Source organism: Pseudorasbora parva, chromosome 25 (assembly GCF_024679245.1).
Source record: "Pseudorasbora parva isolate DD20220531a chromosome 25, ASM2467924v1, whole genome shotgun sequence".
Classification (NCBI taxonomy): Eukaryota; Metazoa; Chordata; class Actinopteri; order Cypriniformes; family Gobionidae; genus Pseudorasbora; species Pseudorasbora parva.
The window spans coordinates 27,550,739-27,571,701 of NC_090196.1; the positions used below are offsets into that span (position 1 = coordinate 27,550,739).

Sequence of the window (20,963 nt, forward strand, 5' to 3'; positions counted from 1 at the left end):
GAATAAATAAAAAGGGAGACGTGTTGGGGAACAGTGAATGAGTCATGAGATGGAATGAACTAAGACACAAATACACACACAGACACTATAGAATGGTGCGTATTATGTATTATACAACAGTATTCATCAATTTAAGGCATAGTTAACCCTGTTCTTTCTAAACCCCGGAATCCTGGGTTACCTTAATTCACATTTTACACTGCTTGTAATTTACCCAGGGTCAACAATTAATTGTGGGTATTTATAGGCTATCGTTTCACACTGTACATTCCTAAACCCAGGGTTAACATCCTTATTTGCATATTTGTAGTGTCAGAGTCAGTGATTGGACGATATATTGCCGACTGACTACGTTTAAAAATTGAATGGACTTTTCGGGCTATAGAGGTAATCATAAAACAGCCTCTACTTTACTCCAATTGTCACATTTTACCCAGTCTAACACTTTGCACCACCATTTGACATTTTTCACCTCAAACACTGAAACTACAGTTTATACAACACACAGCGTTTCTGTGACAATACGGGAATAACGACACAAAAGCGCTTCTAACCTTGCTTCTAAATTACAAGTGTGAAACGTTCATTTACTCAGGGTTGAAAGCGAGGGTTAAGAGCAATGATAACGTGGGGTTAAAGGGATAGTTCAACCACAAATTTTGTCATCATTCACTCACTCATATTGTTCCAAACCTGCATGAGTTTCTTCTGTTGAACATAAAAGAAGATATTTTAAAGAATGTTGGTATGGTAACTCAACAGTTGATGGATCGCATTTTGACACAGAATGTCCAACGCCAACAGATAAAGGTGTTCGGACAACAGCCAGACACCTGGCTTCTCATTGGTCAGGACAGGACTTCTCATTGGTCCACATGCAGTTTCTGCCCTTCACCAGAGACTGATCCCTGACGTCCTGGTTTGTGACGGCCATACACATTCCTCAGGACCTCAGCAGTAGTGGGTTAAACAAAGAAAGACCAAAATGATCCATCCAAATCCATTCACAACTATGTTTGGAAACCTTAAGACTGATGTAAACTACACACATCCATTTCATATAAACAAATGAATAAACACATAACAGTTCAATAATTTTCCATCATGTTTGGCGTCTATTTGTTTAGTATATTGCCAAGGGTATTCTGATGGTGGTTTGGAAAGTGAGAAATGCATTGATAAACTTTAAAGACTTCTAACTGTGCACAGTTTGGAAATGAGTTCCACAGGGGAACGAAGGGTGGGCCACTGTATGCCCCCTCTGATGCCAGCAGCCAATCGCAACACTGGACTGGAGAAGCGCCAAATTGCAATCTCCTCCTATTCGGAAAAGGATAAAGGTACCCTTTCAACAGACACTCCTTGTTGTTGTCTCTTGAGTCTCCCTCAAGAGACAAACAGTTCAGCAGGTACTGAGTCTGTCCGGCGAGGATTAGACTGTGACAGAGCAACCAAGTTCTGAGCCTCTGGTTTAACCAGAGAGACAACACAAGATCCGAGGATCTGAATCTACAGCTTGAGAGGAAAGAGACATTAACCAACAGAGTTCAGAGTTTTATTCCAGCGAGATGACTACAGCAAGTCCAGAGTCTCCTTGCTAGAGAGACCAGAGCGGATTGACCAACTTCTGAGTGTCTGGTCCAAAGAGGCAGAGGACACACAGAGACATTTGCAACAAGGTTAAGCTCAGGAGAGCAAACCTTCACTTCAAGGTTCCTTCGTCTGCGTGTTCCAGGTTAAGGACCTTCTGCACCTACTTCAGGGCCTCATCTGCGTGTTCCAGATTTTAGGACCCTTTGGTGCCCCAGGAGATCAGCATCCCACAGACCTTCGTGTTCAAGGCTGTTTAAACGGATTCCAGCTCCTTTCTTCACTGCACTGTCTCCCAGCAAAACCAGTGAAAGAAGTCATCACCATCGGACTGCTTACTCAACCACATGGAACGTAAATATCACTTAACCAAACCTCTTTCTAGAGACCTTGGCATTGTTGATTATTATCAGTATATGATTTTCTAATTTACATTAGAATTAATATAACTGATGCTAGTTAATAACAAATAATCTTTCGTTTATTTGTTTGATGCATAATAAGGTTCTTCACCTTAGTTTCAGAGAAACAACAGTTTATCTTTCCATTAGATAACGTAACTCTTCTATAGCCACACTTAACTTCCTTGCATGTATTTTATGCATCTTATGCACTTTATTCCTTTATCATTCATTGTATTCATCTAGTAGTTGTGTTAATTGTTCTGTTTATCTTTTGTTAATAAAATCTATTTTATTACAATTGTGTCTTACTTGTGCTAGAAATTAGTTAGAAATCTAACCAATCTTTCAGATAAATCAGCTGACCAACTCTCCCCACTTTACATTCATTATAAATGACTGGGCAGCCTCCTGTTCGGAGTGTTCTCATACAGCCAAGGTAAAAGACCTTGACTAGTGTCCCAAACTAAGAATGGGGAAGGTGGTCATCTGATGTACTCATAACCAAGTGACGTGTGATCCAAAAATCACAACGTCAATGGTGACATGAGTACCAATCACTACCTTACTTAGTGTCCTTGGGTGGACAAAAGTAAAAATCACTATAGCACAGTAATCAGGTACAAAAGTGTGGAGCTAGACTCACTGTAGAAAGGGGTTGGTTGACAGAGAATGTCACTTGTGCATGCTTTTTCCTTGTAGCCTTGGCTCAAATAAAGCTCTTCTTGTGACAACAGTCGCATGCCGAGAAGCAAGAACAAGATCTGCTGTATTTTGTCCATTGTTGTTTACTGTCTCGCTTTCATTTTCGCGCAAGAATGATGTTGATTGCTACACAACGCATCATAAGCATAATGCTGGTGGTAAAAATGCAAGCTGTAACAGGGTTTAAGGTCCCGAATCGTACTCTACTGAACCGTATCGCACCGCTCAGTGGAAACGAGCCATGAGCGATGACAAAATGTTCATATTTGGTTGAAATATCCCTTTAAGTGCAGTGTGAGAAGCCATTTAGTGTCTTATAAGGTCATTCAATTTCAGTTGGTGTGTATCTATAACTTTGAGGACAAAGTTGTAAAAATATCTGTATATACACTAACATTCAAAATTTAGAGTCAGTGGGGACAGTCATTCTTTAAAAAGAAATGGTTAGCAAGGATGCGTTGCCTTGAGCAAAAGTGATGTTAAATATATGTGACCCTGCACCACAAAACCAGTCCATTTTTTTGAGATTGAGAGTTATACATCATATGAAAGCTGAATAAATATTCATTCCTGGGATTGCTGGGATTCATTGCACACATCCAATATCCATTGGTGTGTGGTTTGTTATGATAGGACAATATTTGGCTGAGATACAACTATTTGAAAATCTGGGTGAGTGCAAAAAAAAAAAAAAAAAATAAATAAAAAAATCGAAATATTGAGAAAATTGTCTTTGAAGTGCTCCAAATGAAGTCCTTACCAACGCATGTTACTACTAATACATTTTTGATATATTTACAGTAAGAAATTTACAAAGTATCTTCATGGAACATGATCTTAATGTCCTAATGATTTTTGGCATAAAAGAAAAATGGATAATTTTGACCCATACAATGTATTGTTGGTTATTGCAACAAATATACACAAATATATGATATAACTTATGACTGGTTTTGTGGTCCAGCGTCACATATTTATAAATGTTACAAAATATTAAAATATTCGCTGTTCTTTTGAACTTTTTATTCATTAAATATTCATGAAAATCCATAATTGTTTAATTATTATTTATAACAAATATTATTTCAAAATTGAAAGCAATAAGAAATGTTTATTTTCATATTATAATGATTTCTGAAGGATCATGTGACACTGAAGACTGGAGGAATTATGCTGAAAATAAAGCTTTAATCACAGGAATTAAATATATTCAGATAGAAAACAGTTATTTGGAACTGTAATAAAACTTCACAATTTTACTGATTCTTTTCTCCATCAATGCTGATAGGAGGGGTCAGTGGGGGTCAAGTGGTCTCAGTATGCGGGAGTTAAAGAGGGAAACCTGCTGCTTATGTGCATGTGAATTTGCCCATGATGCATCAGACTGACAGCACTCATCTCAGTCTTAACGTCTCTGTTTGGCAGATGCAATACAAACAATCAATTTCCCAGCATGCATTTGTGCATCCCATCTCTTGGCCTCCCCCTCCTCCTGCACACAGAGCGTTATTACCGGTTCAAAGCACAATTTCAGACTTGATCAGATATAATTTGAGGTTTCTGTAGCTATTGGTGCTCTCCTTATGACTCTAAAAAGACATTTTCTCCAACAAATTGAAATCATTTCACAAAAGTTTAAGAATAAATGGTAGCTAAGTCTACATACTTTGGGTTGCTAAGGTAAGTCTAAGACAAAATTAAGTCATCATTCACATTTTGGAGCTTGACAGCCACTGAACTATCTTCGTAATATGGAAAAGAGCAGCTTGGTTTGGACTTCTACATTTATAACCCAAGTAAAATTGTATGGGTGAAGATCTGAAAGGCCATTTCCGTCTTAGAGTATGTAGGAACTGGGAGCTAATCATACCGCAATGACTCATTCAAACTGACCAGGAAGCAGAATACCACAGAGAGTCAGAGTCAACACTCAGGACCATAAATCATAAAACACTGTCATTTCGGCGTCATTCAGTCTAGAAACTCCTCAGCTAAGTATTTTAAAACCATACACGCTTGTAAGTGATGGTCCCAACTAGAGGACGAACACTTAAAATGTCAAGTTAAAAAGACAGATAGAAGGTTTAAATTAATGATCGATGGTATGCTCAGGTCAGGCCTTATAAAGTGCATATAGTGCTAGAACTGAAATTTCATCATTTCACTCTATTAAATATACATACACATATACATGAATATACATACACTCACCCAAAGGATTATTAGGAACACCATACTAATACTGTGTTTGACCCCCTTTCGCCTTCACAACTGCCTTAATTCTACGTGGCTGTGTTTCAACAAGGTGCTGAAAGCATTCTTTAGAAATGTTGGCCCATATTGATAGGATAGCATCTTGCATTTAAGGTAGATTCGTGGGATACACATCCAGGGCACGAAGCTCCCATTCCACCACATCCCAAAGATGCTCTATTGGGTTGAGATCTGGTGACTGTGAGGGCCATTTTAGTACAGTGAACTCATTGTCATGTTCAAGAAACCAATTTGAAATGATTTGAGCTTTGTGACATGGTGCATTATCCTGCTGGAAGTAGCCATCAGAGGATGGGTACATGGTGGTCATAAAGGGATGGACATGGTCAGAAACAATGCTCAGGTAGGCCGTGGCATTTAAACGATGCCCAACTGTCACTAAGGGGCCTAAAGCGTGCCAAGAAAACATCCCCCACACCATTACACCACCACCACTAGCCTGCAGAGTGGTAACAAGGCATGATGGATCCATGTTCTCATTCTGTTTACGCCAAATTCTGACACTACCATCTGAATGTCTCAACAGAAATCGAGACTCATCAGATCAGGCAACATTTTTCCAGTCTTCAACTGTCCAATTTTGGTGAGCTGGTACAAATTGCAGCCTCTTTTTCCTATTTGTAGTGGAGATGAGTGGTACCCGGTGGGGTCTTCTGCTGTTGTGGCTTCACAAATGCTTTGGTGCATACCTCGGTTGTAACGAGTGGTTATTTCAGTCAAAGTTGCTCTTCTATCAGCTTGAATCAGTCGGCCCATTCTCCTCTGACCTCTAGCATCAACAAGGCATTTTCACCCACAGGACTGCCGCATACTGGATGTTTTTCCTTTATCACAGGATCCTTTAGGTGAGTGTATACACACACACACACACACACACACACCCAACAAATTATTTGCAAATATAATATAGGCAAGCAAGTAGACAGAAAGTCATAGAAGTTTGCAATGACATGAGGGTGAGCCCAAATGACATTTTTGGGTGAGCTGTCCCTTTGAATAAGGTTGAGTGGATTTGTTAAATTAAAGAGATTGTCATTCATCCACAAGATTATAATCTTTTTAACTGTCAGTCTGAAGAAGTGCTTACAAACTGTCTGTACTATATTGTATATGACACAATTCATAAACCACATTTCTGTGCGAATCATTCTTAAAGTCATTTTAACAGGAATAGTTTTAAAAATATACACAAAATTTGCTTTTGAATGAGGCCCATTGTATGATTTTTTATCTTGTATATTGAATTATATCGAAAGCATAATGTAGTACATTCATATGCTGCATATAGCTGCATAGAAACTCCAAAAGTTTCCAGTAATGTAACATTAAAGATAATTTCTATTCTATTCTACTCTATTGATGGCCCAGATAAACTCAAAGATAATACAAAGATATTGATTTAGTTTTGTTCACAGGCTCTTCATCCACACACACACACACACACACACACACACACACACACACACACACACACACACACACACACACACACACACACACACACACACACACACACACACACACACACGCACTTTTCCTTAATAACGTTTCTTGTCAGAGAGGACTCATTACAGTGTGTCATTTTAGAGAGCTCTTTTAAATTCATGCTGTACCGCCTGATTCACTCTCAGGGTTTGATTAGATGAAATACAGTCAGTCCTGCATCACTAAAAACAGGGAACGACGTCCGAGACATCAACACAATTGTGCGAAATCACACATTCAGCGCGAGGCGTTTAGATCAGAATCTCCTACTGCCGAACATGTTAATGCCTCGATGCCCATCAACGGTATTGATCGGCATCGATCGACATTCCTTGAACTCTAGACAATCCTAGCTGAAACTAGCTCAAAGCGGGAGCCAGCTTTCTAGCTGGTCGTTTATTGTGTTCACCCTGGTAGGCTGTCTTGGTAGATAATCTTAGACCTGCAAAATAAACTGCTTCAGTGTTTGACAAACAGCAGAAAAATCTGCCAATATTTGTATTTTTGGAGTCAAAGGTGCCGGAATGCCATTCCGAATCGTTACAGCTCAATCAAAGTCAGAATACTCCTTTAAGCTGGTGTGACCCGGGTTGGTTCCGGCAGGGATGCGGTTCACAGAGCTGATAGTCTTCCTGCGAATCCATCAGGGAGTTTGTGTAGTGGAAATTGAACTATGCTTCGGCTCCAATATGGAGAGACTCTTTATATCACAACGTCATCCATCAACAAGCTTCCTGTCTGTGATGTTAGCTGTATCATCGTCTCTATATCTATCTGGAAATGGAGCACAACCACACCCCCTCCTTTCTTTTTCCTCTTTAACACTGGGTTCCATGGATCACACACACACACACACACACACACACACACACACACACACACACACACACACACACACACACACACACACACACACACACACACACACACACACACACACACACACACACACACACACACACACAGCTCCGTTTTCACCAACTGTTTTTTGTCTCTCTCATTCAAGCTCATGAATCGTGTTCTGTCTCCAGGCGTCTGCTGAATGCCGCACACTCATCGTCTCCTGAAACACAAACCCTCGGCTGAGATCACATGACCTCGGCAACTCCACCGCCTCTACATCGCTCTTTTCCTGTCTTCAGAACACCAACCCCAGCTCGCTTTCTATTTTAGTCGCTGCCGATTGATCTGAATGATTCAGAGAGGAGAATCAACAACGTAAATCAATTCTACAGAACCGCAAAACACACACTTACACACTTCATAGGCATCTACATAGGTTAACAGTACACTGTGCATCAATGCAATGGGCCGCTTTCACCATTAGAATACAATACGATATGCACTAGTGTTCATCAGTAAATCAAAGCTTAATTTCATCACCGAAATCAAACACAAAGCAAAAAATTCAATAATTTTAATTAAAAATAATGCTGAAGATATGACCAGAAATATTCATAAATATAAAAAAATTAATCCTGAATAAAATGTATCTTTGTTTCCTCAAAACTATTATGCATTGAAAATAATCAGAAATCCTTCATTGTTACTGAGCCCAAACTTTTGAATAGTAATGAGCAATAGAAAATGGCAGGTGGCAACAGTTACTATGGCAGGATGTGTCAGTAATGTTTTAAAGGCGGGGCTTAGTAAAGGTTGTGATTTTCCTGGAAACATGAATTATCTGAGCTGATACTCTCGTGCAGATCTGGGCTAACTGCTGGTGCTATCGGCATACTTACCTCACCCAGTAAATCCAACAGGACTGCTGATGAATAAACAAATCCAATTAAACAAAGCGTTAGCCTGGGAATGCTTACCTCAGCCTCTTCAACACACCTTGATCGGAGCTTTAAGCAGCATTACTGCACGACTCGACTGTCCCGAAGAATTTATGACCACTCAGACCACTCAGCTCACAAAACACCTCGAAGATACACACACAAACATACGCAATAGTGTACGCTCACACACGTACATGCACACACACACGCGCACACACACGCACACACACACACAAACCTGATGGGTGTTGCCATCTCATTCAGCAAGCAAAACCAGCTGCTGAGCTTCCATCGATCTACTGGCCTGAGAAGAATACTGATTAAACACACACACGCACGCACACACGCACACACACGCACGCACGCACGCACGCACGCACGCACGCACGCACGCACGCACGCACGCACGCACGCACGCACGCACGCACGCACGCACGCACGCACGCACGCACGCACGCACACACACACACACACACACACACACACACACACACACACACACACACACACACACACACAGAACTCTGGTCTCCAACACAAGGAGATGCAAACTTAAAAATACTCGGCTATGACTATTTAAATGCTTATACTCTCTACCTCAGATTTGCATGCCAACAGAAGCCCCGCCCACAGACATAATAGAAGCTCCACATTAACAATACATTATAATACTGCCTTCAGTGATCAATCAATCAATCAATCAATCTATCTATCTATCTATCTATCTATCTATCTATCTATCTATCTATCTATCTATCTATCTATCTATCTATCAATCTATCTATCTATCTATCTATCTATCTATCTATCCATCCATCCATCCATCCATCCATCCATCCATCCATCCATCCATCCATCCATCCATCCATCCATCCATCCATCCATCCATCCATCCATCCACCCACCTGTGATTGGCTACTACGATCAGCGCTTCACAAACATGTTGGAAATATAAATCAATGACACTTTTCACAGAGCACTTGCACAGATACACACACAGAGCGTTTGAATGCAGGCGTCTATCAGCCAACCGGTCCGCTGGTTTACGCCGACTTGTGCTTTCAAATGCTCCGCTTTCAAAACACTTTCAAACACTTCCGTGTTCTTTCAAACCGCTGCCGTGCGTTGATCATTGTAGCCAATCACAGGCACATCCGACGAGCGTGTGAGCACAATGACCAGTCAGAGGTGTTTACGATTCCAGCTCAACAGCGCTCGAAGCGTCACATTTTTAACATTTCAGTATCGATTTAGTATCAAGGTCGATGCTTTTGACAACACTACTTGTCCGTATATGCAATTCACCTTCACTATTTCTTTCTGAAATGATGATCTTGTTGGTAAGTATGCTCTTTGAATCCTTAAAGGGGGGGTGAAACACTTTCAGTCAATCTCATGTCAATCTTGAGTACCTATAGAGTAGTATTGCATCCTTCATATCTCCGAAAAGTCTTTCGTTTTATTATATTTGTAAAAGAAATATGGGCTGTACCGAGTCTTTCTGGAAAAAAACGAGCGCCTGGAGGCGTATCGTGTGGGCGGAGCTAAAGAATGACATATGCGCAAAGCGGTGACGTCCTCAAGCGTGGAGAAACCCTTCGCCATCTCAGCTAATAGATATGATCCAGAATCTAATTCGGAGGCTGAAATAGAAACAGCAACAGCAGGACGTCCGTCTCTGTGGTATGTACTGTATTTAGAGGCCTGTCAACATGACATGATTCGGTTTATGGACTATTGTATGCGACCAAACCTTAGTAGCAAGCAAAACGGTTTTGCTCGTCAGAGTAGTGTAACGTTATAAGTTACATAGAACAGCAATGAAGTCCGTTAGTGCATTTGAACGACGAAGCACGCGATCGTGACGTTTATTGATGTTTACATACGCGACGATAAGCACAGCACAGACATTTGAAGCAGTTTTACTTACCGGCTGCTTCCAAAGCAGGACCGAACCTTTATTGCTGGGACGGCTCCGTCAAAAACACACTTCTTGGAGTGTGGAGATCCACTTTGCGATGCGACTGAAGCATTTCTGCGTTCAAATCGGTTCAAATGCAGCGCTGCCTTCCCGGAATGCTGTGCTGAAGCGTTGAAGTCGCTTAATGTCAAAGTGGAGGAATGAAGTGGAGCGCGGCGCGGACTATAACCGACAATAGTGTTCACGGACGACTGGATCTGCAGCTGAGAGCAGTTTACTGTTTACAGCGTGCATTTCCTCTCTCGCGCTAGTGACGCGCGCGCGCACGCTACCGGGAGAAGAGCCCGTACGGCCCATACAAGGACCTTCCGATCTATTAACGTCAAGTAGACCCATACTCGAAAAAAACTCTCCGAAACTTGTGTGAAACCGGAAGGAGTATTTTTGACACAGAAATACTCTATCAAACGTCCAACATTAGTTTTTGAAACTTTTTCTATGTTTAGGATGGGAATCCAAGTCTTTAACAGTGTAAAAAGCTCAGTATGCATGAAACAGCATTTCACCCCCACTTTAAATATTTTTCTTCTACAACACCGCAAAGATTGTTTACTCCAGTGCACGTGGAGACAGGGTTGCCACGTTTTCACAAAAAACCCACCAACTTATAGCCCAAAACAATAGCTTTTCGGGAGGATTCTCCGGAAAAAATGGCGTTCGGGGGGTAAAATGTGTTATTTTGGCAAGGTTGCCTGCTAAACTTCGCATTCCTGGGTCTATATATCACATTATAGTCGCTTCAACCCGCGAACATAGAAAACAACCCGCGAGGAAACCGCAGACTTGGCAACACAGTGCAGTTGAGCTCTGTTGACATTTGGTAAATAACGTTACGCGTCGCTCCGTTGCTCTGATTGGTTGTTGGTCTATCCAATTGAGGTCTTTCCTGGTTCGGTTGAAACGCACACCATAATCACAGCCCAATGGAGCAGTTTCAGACTCATATTCTAAATAATAATAATAATAATACTGCATTTTATTTATATTATTATTTTATTGTATATTATTTATTAATTAAAATAAATATAATTACATATATTTTTTAACAAAACACCCAAAATCAAAATGACTAGGTAGGTTTTGTGTTAATAAATTAATTCTCAGCTATTTGTCATCTGAGATTTTTTGCCTATATGACACTGATTAAGTTTTACCACCCAGTCAAAATACCGGCACTGCCCACAGACAGACCAAAAAACACACATCCACAACACGAGCACCACCCACAAACCCAGGCTCCGCCGCACGACTACCTGACATTTCCAAGTCGTTCCCATAGAGTCTTCCATTGTGATTAACATTTACTCAGCAGGCCTAGAGCATCTTCTCCCTGCAACACTAATGAGCTCTGCTGGCTCGTTACTGCCAATTCATTTCCAGAACATCCTCCGAGTCATCATAAAAACACCAACCCAGCGTTCATGTATCATACATAAATGCAGTTTCATGTTGCTTTATGGAGACGTCTTGAACTGGACGTAATGTCTTTTTAAAGCGTTATATGAGGCTGCAGCATTAAACATTCGCTGGAGAATATCACTAACTTAACAATGAAGAGAGGGAAGAGTCCTTTGACAACGCACGGGCAAAAATCCTGATTTTCAAAATAATTTAATTTGGATGCACCATCCCTCACTGTTCGCTAAACAGACAGCAATTTAAATTTCAGGAAACTAATGCAAAACTAATGGATAAAATAATAGTTATTCAGAGGGGCTTTTCTCCTGGGCAAAAAGCATTTCATTTAAAGATTACGGTAAGCTGCTCTATTTCTCTCTCTCGCTCTGACAATGAGACTCTAAGTGATTTGACTTTAAAGAGCCAGGGGTAAATGAGCGTGTGTGTGCGACACATGAAGTAATCATTCAGCCAGCCAGAAGACACAATAGCCGCGTTTTTACCAGGGGAACTTTTCCCAGGAACCAGGGACTTTGGGGTGGTACTCTATGTATTTCGACCGCAGGAACCGGGGCTTAAATGAAGTTTCGGGTAAATATTTCCCCCTAAAACGGCCCAGCTTGCGAAGTAGTACTTTTTCAAAGTTCAGGAATTTCCGGGGGTGGGACTTAGGCACTGAACATGCTGATTGGTTGAGCTCATCCAGCATTTTATGTCAACTTAAAAGTCAGTTGTGGTGCGTGCCAGTGATGCGCGGGTCCATGTAGAAACAACCCGCACCCGACCGACGTTTTCAAATAACCCGCCCGCAACTCGGGCCGCAAAAAAAGAGAAGAAAATATTGTACCCGACCATCTTTCCTGACCCGCATTTTTGATTAGTAAATGCTCTCTGGCGTAATCTCCATTAATCCAGCCTGTGGAGGAGAAATGTTTCAGGCCCTGACGTGCGCTTAGAGGTGTGGTGGCGAGAGCAGGCAGTTCTTGAGGCGGCCCATTATTGTCCATTTCAGTTGTCTAGATGCATATTATTGATGATGTTACGAGATGTTTATGTTTCGACCCTGCTTGGAGAATTCATCAGCAGGTCAACTGAGAGAAAGCCCACTTTGGGAAAAGTGCGAAAGTCGCAAACTGTTCTTTTTCTGGATGCTGTATGATATAGCCTAATGCTATGTAACAAAGGCTTGATTTATTCATTTATTTCGTTTCGTTTTCTTAACAGATGCTGAATGTGTTAATCCAGTCTGATTGAAGTGTGCGTTTCTCCCCCGACTTTCCCAACAAAAATCCCACCCTGGAATGTATATGTCAAAATGAGTTTTATGCACACGTTTTTTCCCGTGCATATGATACGCACTTTATGACGTATTATACGCACAAACCATCCACCCCACCACCCCCATCCTACCCAAGAGCGTACACGACATAGTGCGTATCATATGCACGTGAAAAACTGAGTAGCATATGCAATCCAAACTCATTTTGGCATATACATTCCACGAGATTGCACACTTGTACTATTGATACGCATTACCATGTGATCGTGTTGGACATACTGTGCTATATGCGTTTAAAAGTATAGCCTGTTAAAATGATACAATGGCATTGCTCAGTTTAACGTGTTGGGAAATCGGCATTTTGTCCCGCGTCATCTTTATTTCATTATTTCAAACGACCAGACCGACCGTGACCCAAAATATTTTTGGATGACTCGTAACCGTGGGTACCCGCGGGTGACGGCAGACACCCGCTCATTTTGGATCAACCCGCGCATCACTGGTGCGTGCAGTAAGAGTTTTAAACATATGAACGATGGACCAATTTGGCTTATTTACTTAGTTTATTTGCAGAAGACGAGATTCAGTGGGCTCTGGAAAGTTGTCCGCAGTCCTACGTCTCTGGACTAATCTTCAGGTACTTTAGACCGGAATGGAAACGCAGACAGCAACAGTTCTGAGGGAAAAACGAGTTCCTGGAAAAAAGTTCCTGGGACAAATTGTTCTGGGTAATTTTGGTGTCAACGGGGCTAAAGGCACAAACTCCTCCCCTTCACATGCCCCTCCCACTCATCTGCATAATTTTTTACACTGCTGTTTAAAGGGGTGATAAATTGAGGAATCAACTTTCCCTTGAGCTTTTGATATAGAAAAGGTCATGGTAATATAATATTATCCTGTAAGTCTCAGAGCTAAAAACTTCCTTGTTAGTCAAAGAAAAGCTTTTATAGACACCAGGCCCAGAAAGCGATCGTTTGCGCATCTTTACGTCATCGCGTGACGAAACACGCCTCTACAGAGTAATAAGCACATCTAATTCAGTAGCCCCGCCCACCGACTTATGGACCTGCGAAGAAGATAGCAAGATATTGAGCTATACCTGGTTGTGAAAGAACACAGTCGCTGCATAAGCTTCCTTTGGATCCTATTCAATATTCCTTTGGATATTAGGAATGCGTGATTGAACTTTATTTTTAATGAAGTTCCAGCTCACATGGGGAAGACAATGTACGTGAAATCGTTTGTAAACAAGTCTCAGGTCGACACTGGATTTGCAGACATTGAGATTAAAACACAATGCTTTGCCTTCTATATTGGATCTGACAGGAATGGTGCAACACAAGTAAAAAGTATGTTTTATATGTAATAGTACTGCATTTTTATAGATTGTTTTGATTATGTGTAAGTGTCTAACTGAACATACCTTTAGCACGCTGGACTCAGACAGACAGACAGACAGTTGGGCATGGGCTCGCAAAGCCCAACGTCCCGGGGATGTGTGTTTTCCAGACGGGCTACCAAAACGTAAGTCAGATAGTGAAATAATATTCCTTTCTTTATCTGCACTGTTCACTCTCTCTTGACTTGACATTTGAAGGGCACAGACGAGCACGTTACTTCCAACTCTCCAGTGCAGCACACCCATCAAAACCCAGCGTTTTGGAGAGAGCCTCAAAACCAGTGTAGAAAATAGCCTATTACTTATTAGTTATGATGTTTTTGAATGTAAAAACCACAAAAACATCATTTGTTGACCTCAGGCAACAGTATATGAAAAAAACCAGTTCATGACACCTTTAAACTCATTTTGGATTTTCAACCCATTTTGTATCGTTACAATGTTGGTAACTTCTACATTTTTTTATCCCTGCCCACAGACAGTCAGATCAGTAGAGGGTTATTAACAGAACACTAATTAGGGGTAGTTTTATCACTGAAAACAGTATCGTACTGTATATCTACTTGTACTGTATGTTTGCTCTAACAGCTTTCTTATAATCTATATGCGACAGCATTTCGCTTCGGGGGATTAGATGGAACCATGGCCATCGGAACACTGTATGTGTTCACAACACCCACCCACTTTTTAAGACCAATGAAATTGGACTCACTCACTCTTATCGTCTCCAAATCAGCACATGTCTGTTTACCAACCCCTAACTGATAAACTGATTTCACTTTTCTAATATTTTCCTTATTTTTATTACATTTGATATGTGAAGGAAAAAGGGAGTGAAGCAAGGTCGGCAAAGGGCGGTTTGAACCTCGGGTCGATTTGCATCAAAACTTGATGCCATGTGCCTTACACTATTGCCGCTGTAAATGGTTCTGTGGTTTTCCATAATTGTTTTGCCCAACCAAATGTTGAGTAAACAAGGCAATATATTTGTACTTAATGTAAATGCCATCTACTCCAGTAAAACGGCAGTTTTCAGTCTCTATATAATTGAATGGGACATGAGACATACTAAACAATCAAATTACACTTCAAAGATTTTTTTTCCAAAGATGGTTTCTGCCATTTTAGGTACTTTTTTTTTTTTTTATCATGCTCAGGACTCGACATTTCGCCTTTTCATGTGCTTGTCTTTCGGACAACTAAATCTGTCATTCACTTGTCCAACCAAATACAAAAAATTGCCTGTCAGGAATTTTATATATATATATATATATATATATATATATATTTTTTTTTTGTAAATATAATTTATTCTGAAACAATATTCCCACCAGTGATCAATAAGCGTTGACATATTTAAATTAGTGCTGGGCGGTATGACCAAACATTTATGTCACTGTATTTTTCTAAATGATATCGGTTTTGCAGTATATGACGGTATTTTTGTCCCCTATGCATGACCGGGCGTTAACTAACGGATTCTGTGGGAGTGTGGGTGGGGCCTTGATACCACGGCTCCAGATCTTGCTCACTAATGCGCAGACTCAGCACCATATTGGGAGATTGGTGCCTTTACTTATCAACAACGGAAGCTGGAAGGTGTGTCGTCCGCCTTTTTTTACAGTCTACACTAACGTGACTAAATGTTAACGTGCCAGTGCATTATGGGTGATGAAATTTTCCTACCAATTTGGCGAAAGGAAGGACCCCAGCCTCTGTTTTCTCAATGCAGGCACAGTAGACCACACCTAAGTTTTTTCGCCTTTCTAAATTGTAAATGGACAGCATTTATATAGCGCAGAACGATGGCCACCAAACATACCGCTTTAGATATTGCCTCACATTAAAGGGTTAGTTCACCCAAAAATGAAAATGCACAAAAATCGAAATAACGACTTTATCCACCAAGTTATTGACGCGAAATCTGCGCATTCGCGAGAATATGACGCAGCTCTGCCGAATACATGACCCGGAAGAGGAGGAGCGTTCCAGGTGAGTTCACGTCAGAGACCTACACAGAAGACAATAACTTGGCGGATAAAGTCATTATTTCGATTTTTTTGCGCACAAAAACTATTCTGGTCGCTTCGTAGAATTATTGTACAGCCACTGTAGTGAGATGGACTTTGTAATGACGTCTTTAGTGCCTTTATGGGTCTTGTGAGTGGGTCAGTGGAAATGTACTGAATGCCAATGGAGGCCTTTCTGAAGCCTTTCTCAGCCATCAGCTTTCAACAAAAATATCTTCATTTGTGTTCCGAAGATGAACGAAGGTGTTACGGGTGTCCAACGACATGAGAGTGAGTAATTAATGAAATCATTTTCATTTTTGGGTGAACTAACCCTTTAACTCATTCATTAACTCATTTCATTGCATGGTGTCAGCCATGCAGGGCCCCACGCAGCTCAGCTGGGGTTAGGTGTCTTGCTCATGGACATCTCTCCTCTACACTCTGTCAGGTGGAACCAGGGATTGAACCACCAACCTTCTGGTTTATAGACAACCGACATAAACCACTGAGCCACTGTCGCCCCTTTCTACTGTACAGGCAGCCAAGTTTTACTGAAAGCCCATTTTGCCAGCGGTGAAGTATAAGAACTGTTCACTGAAAATGCTTATTTGATGAAATAACAGCGAACACCCCCGTTTGGTATAGCACACAAATCATATGGAACCTTTTTATAAAGCTCGAAAGCTTCGTTTTTTTGTCCTCCACCTTTAGTGACCCACAAAAGCAAGCTGTATGGGTTTAGAACGACATTGGGGCGAGTAAACAACGACAGAATTTACATTTACTGGTAAAGTATTACATGTAAATGACCCCTTTCTCTCTGAGGATTGGTGATTGCAGTCAGATGCTGGGTATCCTGGGAGTTGGGGGAATAGAAAAATAACACACGGTCACCTTGTTGGCTATACAGATGAAATAACATCACACGGTGCTGCAAACGTGGTCATCAGGAGGCCCAATCACACAGCTTGAGTTTAAAGCCAGAAAGCATCTACCATCAAATAAGCCCTACGAATCAGAGATTCATCCAGGCCCTGACACAAAGACACCGGTCGTACCTATTTGCACATCATATTATTTGCACACTGGAGTAATGAAGGTGCATTTCCGTTGACACAAAGCGAATTGATTCTCCGCCGGTGCCTTTATTGCACCACGAGTGCCGTCGATCACACTGATTACATTTGTAAAACCAGCGATCACAATGAAACGCACATTATTTTTTTCGTCACTGGAGAGAGTAAATGCACAGAGTCAAACGTTTACATGATGGTGAGCACATTGTTATGTCAAGCCTTGCTTTTTACAAATGCCCAGGTGGGCGTAACAAATGGCGAATGCACTCTGCGTTCCAAGTTTTATGTGTACGCAATGTCTATTCACAAGGCCCCTGAAATCATAGCTCGCACCGAGGAAGTGATATTTGGACCAGTATTTCTGTGGGAAATCTTTCAGCTCCTGTGAGATTTATATGAAGGACTAATCCAACAGCAGTAGACATAACGGATAACCTACACACACACACACACACACACACACACACACACACACACACACACACACACACACACACACACACACACACACACACAACACACACACAACACACACACACACACACACACACACCAATATAGTTCGAGCCAGCTGGGTTTAAATTGCCCAGACTGATTTAATATTCTGTGTGGACAGAGATACCACAGCACCTGCCATCAAATCCTCACTTCCAAATCATATCAATTCAGAAATCAACTTCACTGAATGGCACAGTACTTATTAAAGACAGCTGCTCATTCTAGAGTACTCCAAACAGGCTTTTATATGATTCTTCTCCATTTCCCAACCATTCTAAAACCTTTCTGCATGGATTTCCAATAGTATCAACATTTGCACCCTATAATCAAGGGTACAGACTAGGCTACATACATTTAAAAAATTGTTTCTCACCCTCATATGTCAAATACTTCATACTGCCAAATACAAATTCACATGACTGAGATAATTAGCCTACCTCTTAACCAAAATGTTATATCAACAACTCATATTTTATGTATTGATAGCCTATAGATGGCTTAAATAAAAGTCTACACTAGAACCTACACTTCTAAAAATAAAGGTTCTTTATTGACATATTGTAGCTACCATAAAGAACCGCACAAGGTTCTTCACAGTGGTTCTTCAGCTTTAAATGTTCACACTAATGGTTTTTTCTAGTCATTAAATGGTTCGTTGGGGAAACACAAATTACATTAGGCTATATTGAAAATCCCCATATTGGAACCTTTATTTAAGGGTGCATATTATAAATCAGGTTATAGAATATTAAATATATTTCTCTCTCTCTCTCTCTCTCTCTCTCTCTCTCTCTCTCTCTCTCTCACACACACACACGAAATATAAGAGCATAAGATGTATAATACTTATTACTAAATATATAATTAAACATGTAAGATACATAATCACATTTTGCCTATCGCCCGCGCGCGCGCACACACACACACACACGCTCGCGCAGGCGCGCGCACACACTTAAATCTGAAGCGTTGTGAACTTACAGCATCATGTATCGCTGCAATAACACATACGCGGACATGTTCATCTTATAAAACGCGACGATCCGTCCAGAAAAAGCCCGCTGAAAGTGCTTATATCCGTCTATGATAAACCCTTCATATGATCACAGAGGATCCCTCATAGGCACGTACAAATAAACTAGCTTTGGATCACAGACATCATCTTCATCTCCATCATCTTCTTCATTCCTCAGCAGATCGATGAGCTCTAGGAGTCGCACAGATATTCTGATACCCTCCGTCTGTCCTATTAAAATCACAGCAGTGATTCGGTCTGCAGTCTGGACTCACCCAGCGCCGAATGAGAGCACCTCACACACAAGAGCGCGCGCGCGCACACGCACACACACATAAACGCAAGTCTCCGAAATGTCTCTGAACAAATAAACTGCAGCGAAGCGCGCGGGTGAGAGAGATTCTTACGCAAATACTGAAAGAAATGGATCTTCCTCACGGCAGTTTTTTACATTTCCCGCCAACATATCAAGTTATACTGTGAATACATCGATACTGAATGTACTATATAATGGGTATTACGAACCTTTTGACATTTTAATTCAACAATAACATCCAGTTACTACAGTTTCTTTTTTAGTAATGGGCCGGAAGTAGCTACACAGAGTAACGTTAACGTTAACAACTGGGGCACCCTTAAAAGGACACCTTGTAACCTTTTACCTTTTAAAATTAGTACCTCAGAGTACAAATATGTACCTTAAGGAACTGGGCAACTATGAAAGTTTTTGTGGTAAAACATTTTGACACCCCGTTTCTCTGTGTGCAATGTATTTGGAGGGTATTTGTTCCCATGGCAAATGCGGGGAATGAGAGAGTACCGATACATGAAATAGCCTTTCTATTTTTTGCGTTCCCATTTGCTCAAATAGCACAAAAAAAAAAAAAAAAAAAAAAAAAAAAAACACTCAAAATAATGTATTGGTCTACAGTTCTGTAGTCAGCAGAAACCAACATACTTTAACCGCAATCCGTCTACAGTTCTCCCCAAAATGAAAATTTGGTCATCACCCTTCTTAAACCTGTATGACTTTCTTTCTTAGTTCACAAAATGGGAAAATCTTCTCAAGGAATGAGTTAATTCATATTTTTATGTGATGAATATTAAAGTACTATGGCATTGTCTTCTGAAACCCTCTTTGTACCAAGGTGCCAACCCTTTTTTTTATAAGTAAATGTTCAGAATAATCATTCTTTTGCTGTTGTTGACTGTAGTACCGCACATGAGGTCATGGGGGCACTATTGCTCTCACTCAGACTGCTGTTGCCTAAAAAACCATTTTCCGGGCACCTTAAGCATCTGCCTGAAGAAGCTGTTTGAACACAATAGCTGTGAGCAGCATAAACAAACGGCCTCCCATGACATAACAGCTGTCTGTTTAAATTCATAGGGGTCAGTGCACATCACACGCACCCATAACTGCATTCGGTAAATGGGCGGCCCAGGATTTTCAGCTCCTCTCGGCGTGATAAATCAGATTAAAGCTGCGTTCAGGAGATTTTCCAGACAGACGTATGCCTGGATCGATGGTCTTATTCCGACTGGGCTGCATTAACAGATGAGTTATGAGAGATTTCTGCAGACGCCACGGGTATGCAGAGACTAAACCTACAGGATTGGAGTCACTTAACACTTTAAAATGTGTGTGTCACAGCTAACAAGCCTCTCAAAGTGAACTTCCTGTCGTATGATGGTGAAACTGAATCATTTAAGAGGTTGAGAGATGTGTCCAGGATCTGAAATGTCCAGTTTGCAAATTAATCGTTTTTTTGAACTGGTTCTTTTTAATGAACTGGCTGAACTGGCTGAAACAGTTTGTGGGTCAAGTCAGTACAGATCTATAAATTACTCAATCCTTGTCTGACAGTCCCTTCATCTCCAAATGAGACAATATCTAGGAGTATACGATCCTATCATGCCGGTTTTTGCCATTTCATTCACTGCTCCAGTTAGTCCAACTGTAAACTGAACTGAGAACAGTCTTTCTGGCATGTCCTACATGCATAACACTAACATTTTTTTGACTGCTTATTCAATTTACTTAGTTAAAATAAGCTTAAGTAACA

At 40.9% G+C, this 20,963-nt stretch overlaps 1 protein-coding gene across 7 annotated transcripts in view; it reads right to left on the reverse strand.

The window, feature by feature from the left end:
- lingo1a (leucine rich repeat and Ig domain containing 1a) overlaps window positions 1-20,963 on the reverse strand; it is a 116,292-nt gene that overhangs the window by 14,652 nt on the left and 80,677 nt on the right. Inside the window, exon 1 of one of the 7 annotated variants that reach the window (XM_067435894.1) lies at window positions 18,864-19,186. The exons of the other annotated variants lie outside the window; for them this stretch is intronic. The gene's annotated coding sequence lies outside the window, so the exon portion shown is untranslated. Of the gene's footprint in view, window positions 1-18,863; window positions 19,187-20,963 lie in introns of those variants that run through there. 7 annotated transcript variants of the gene reach the window in all.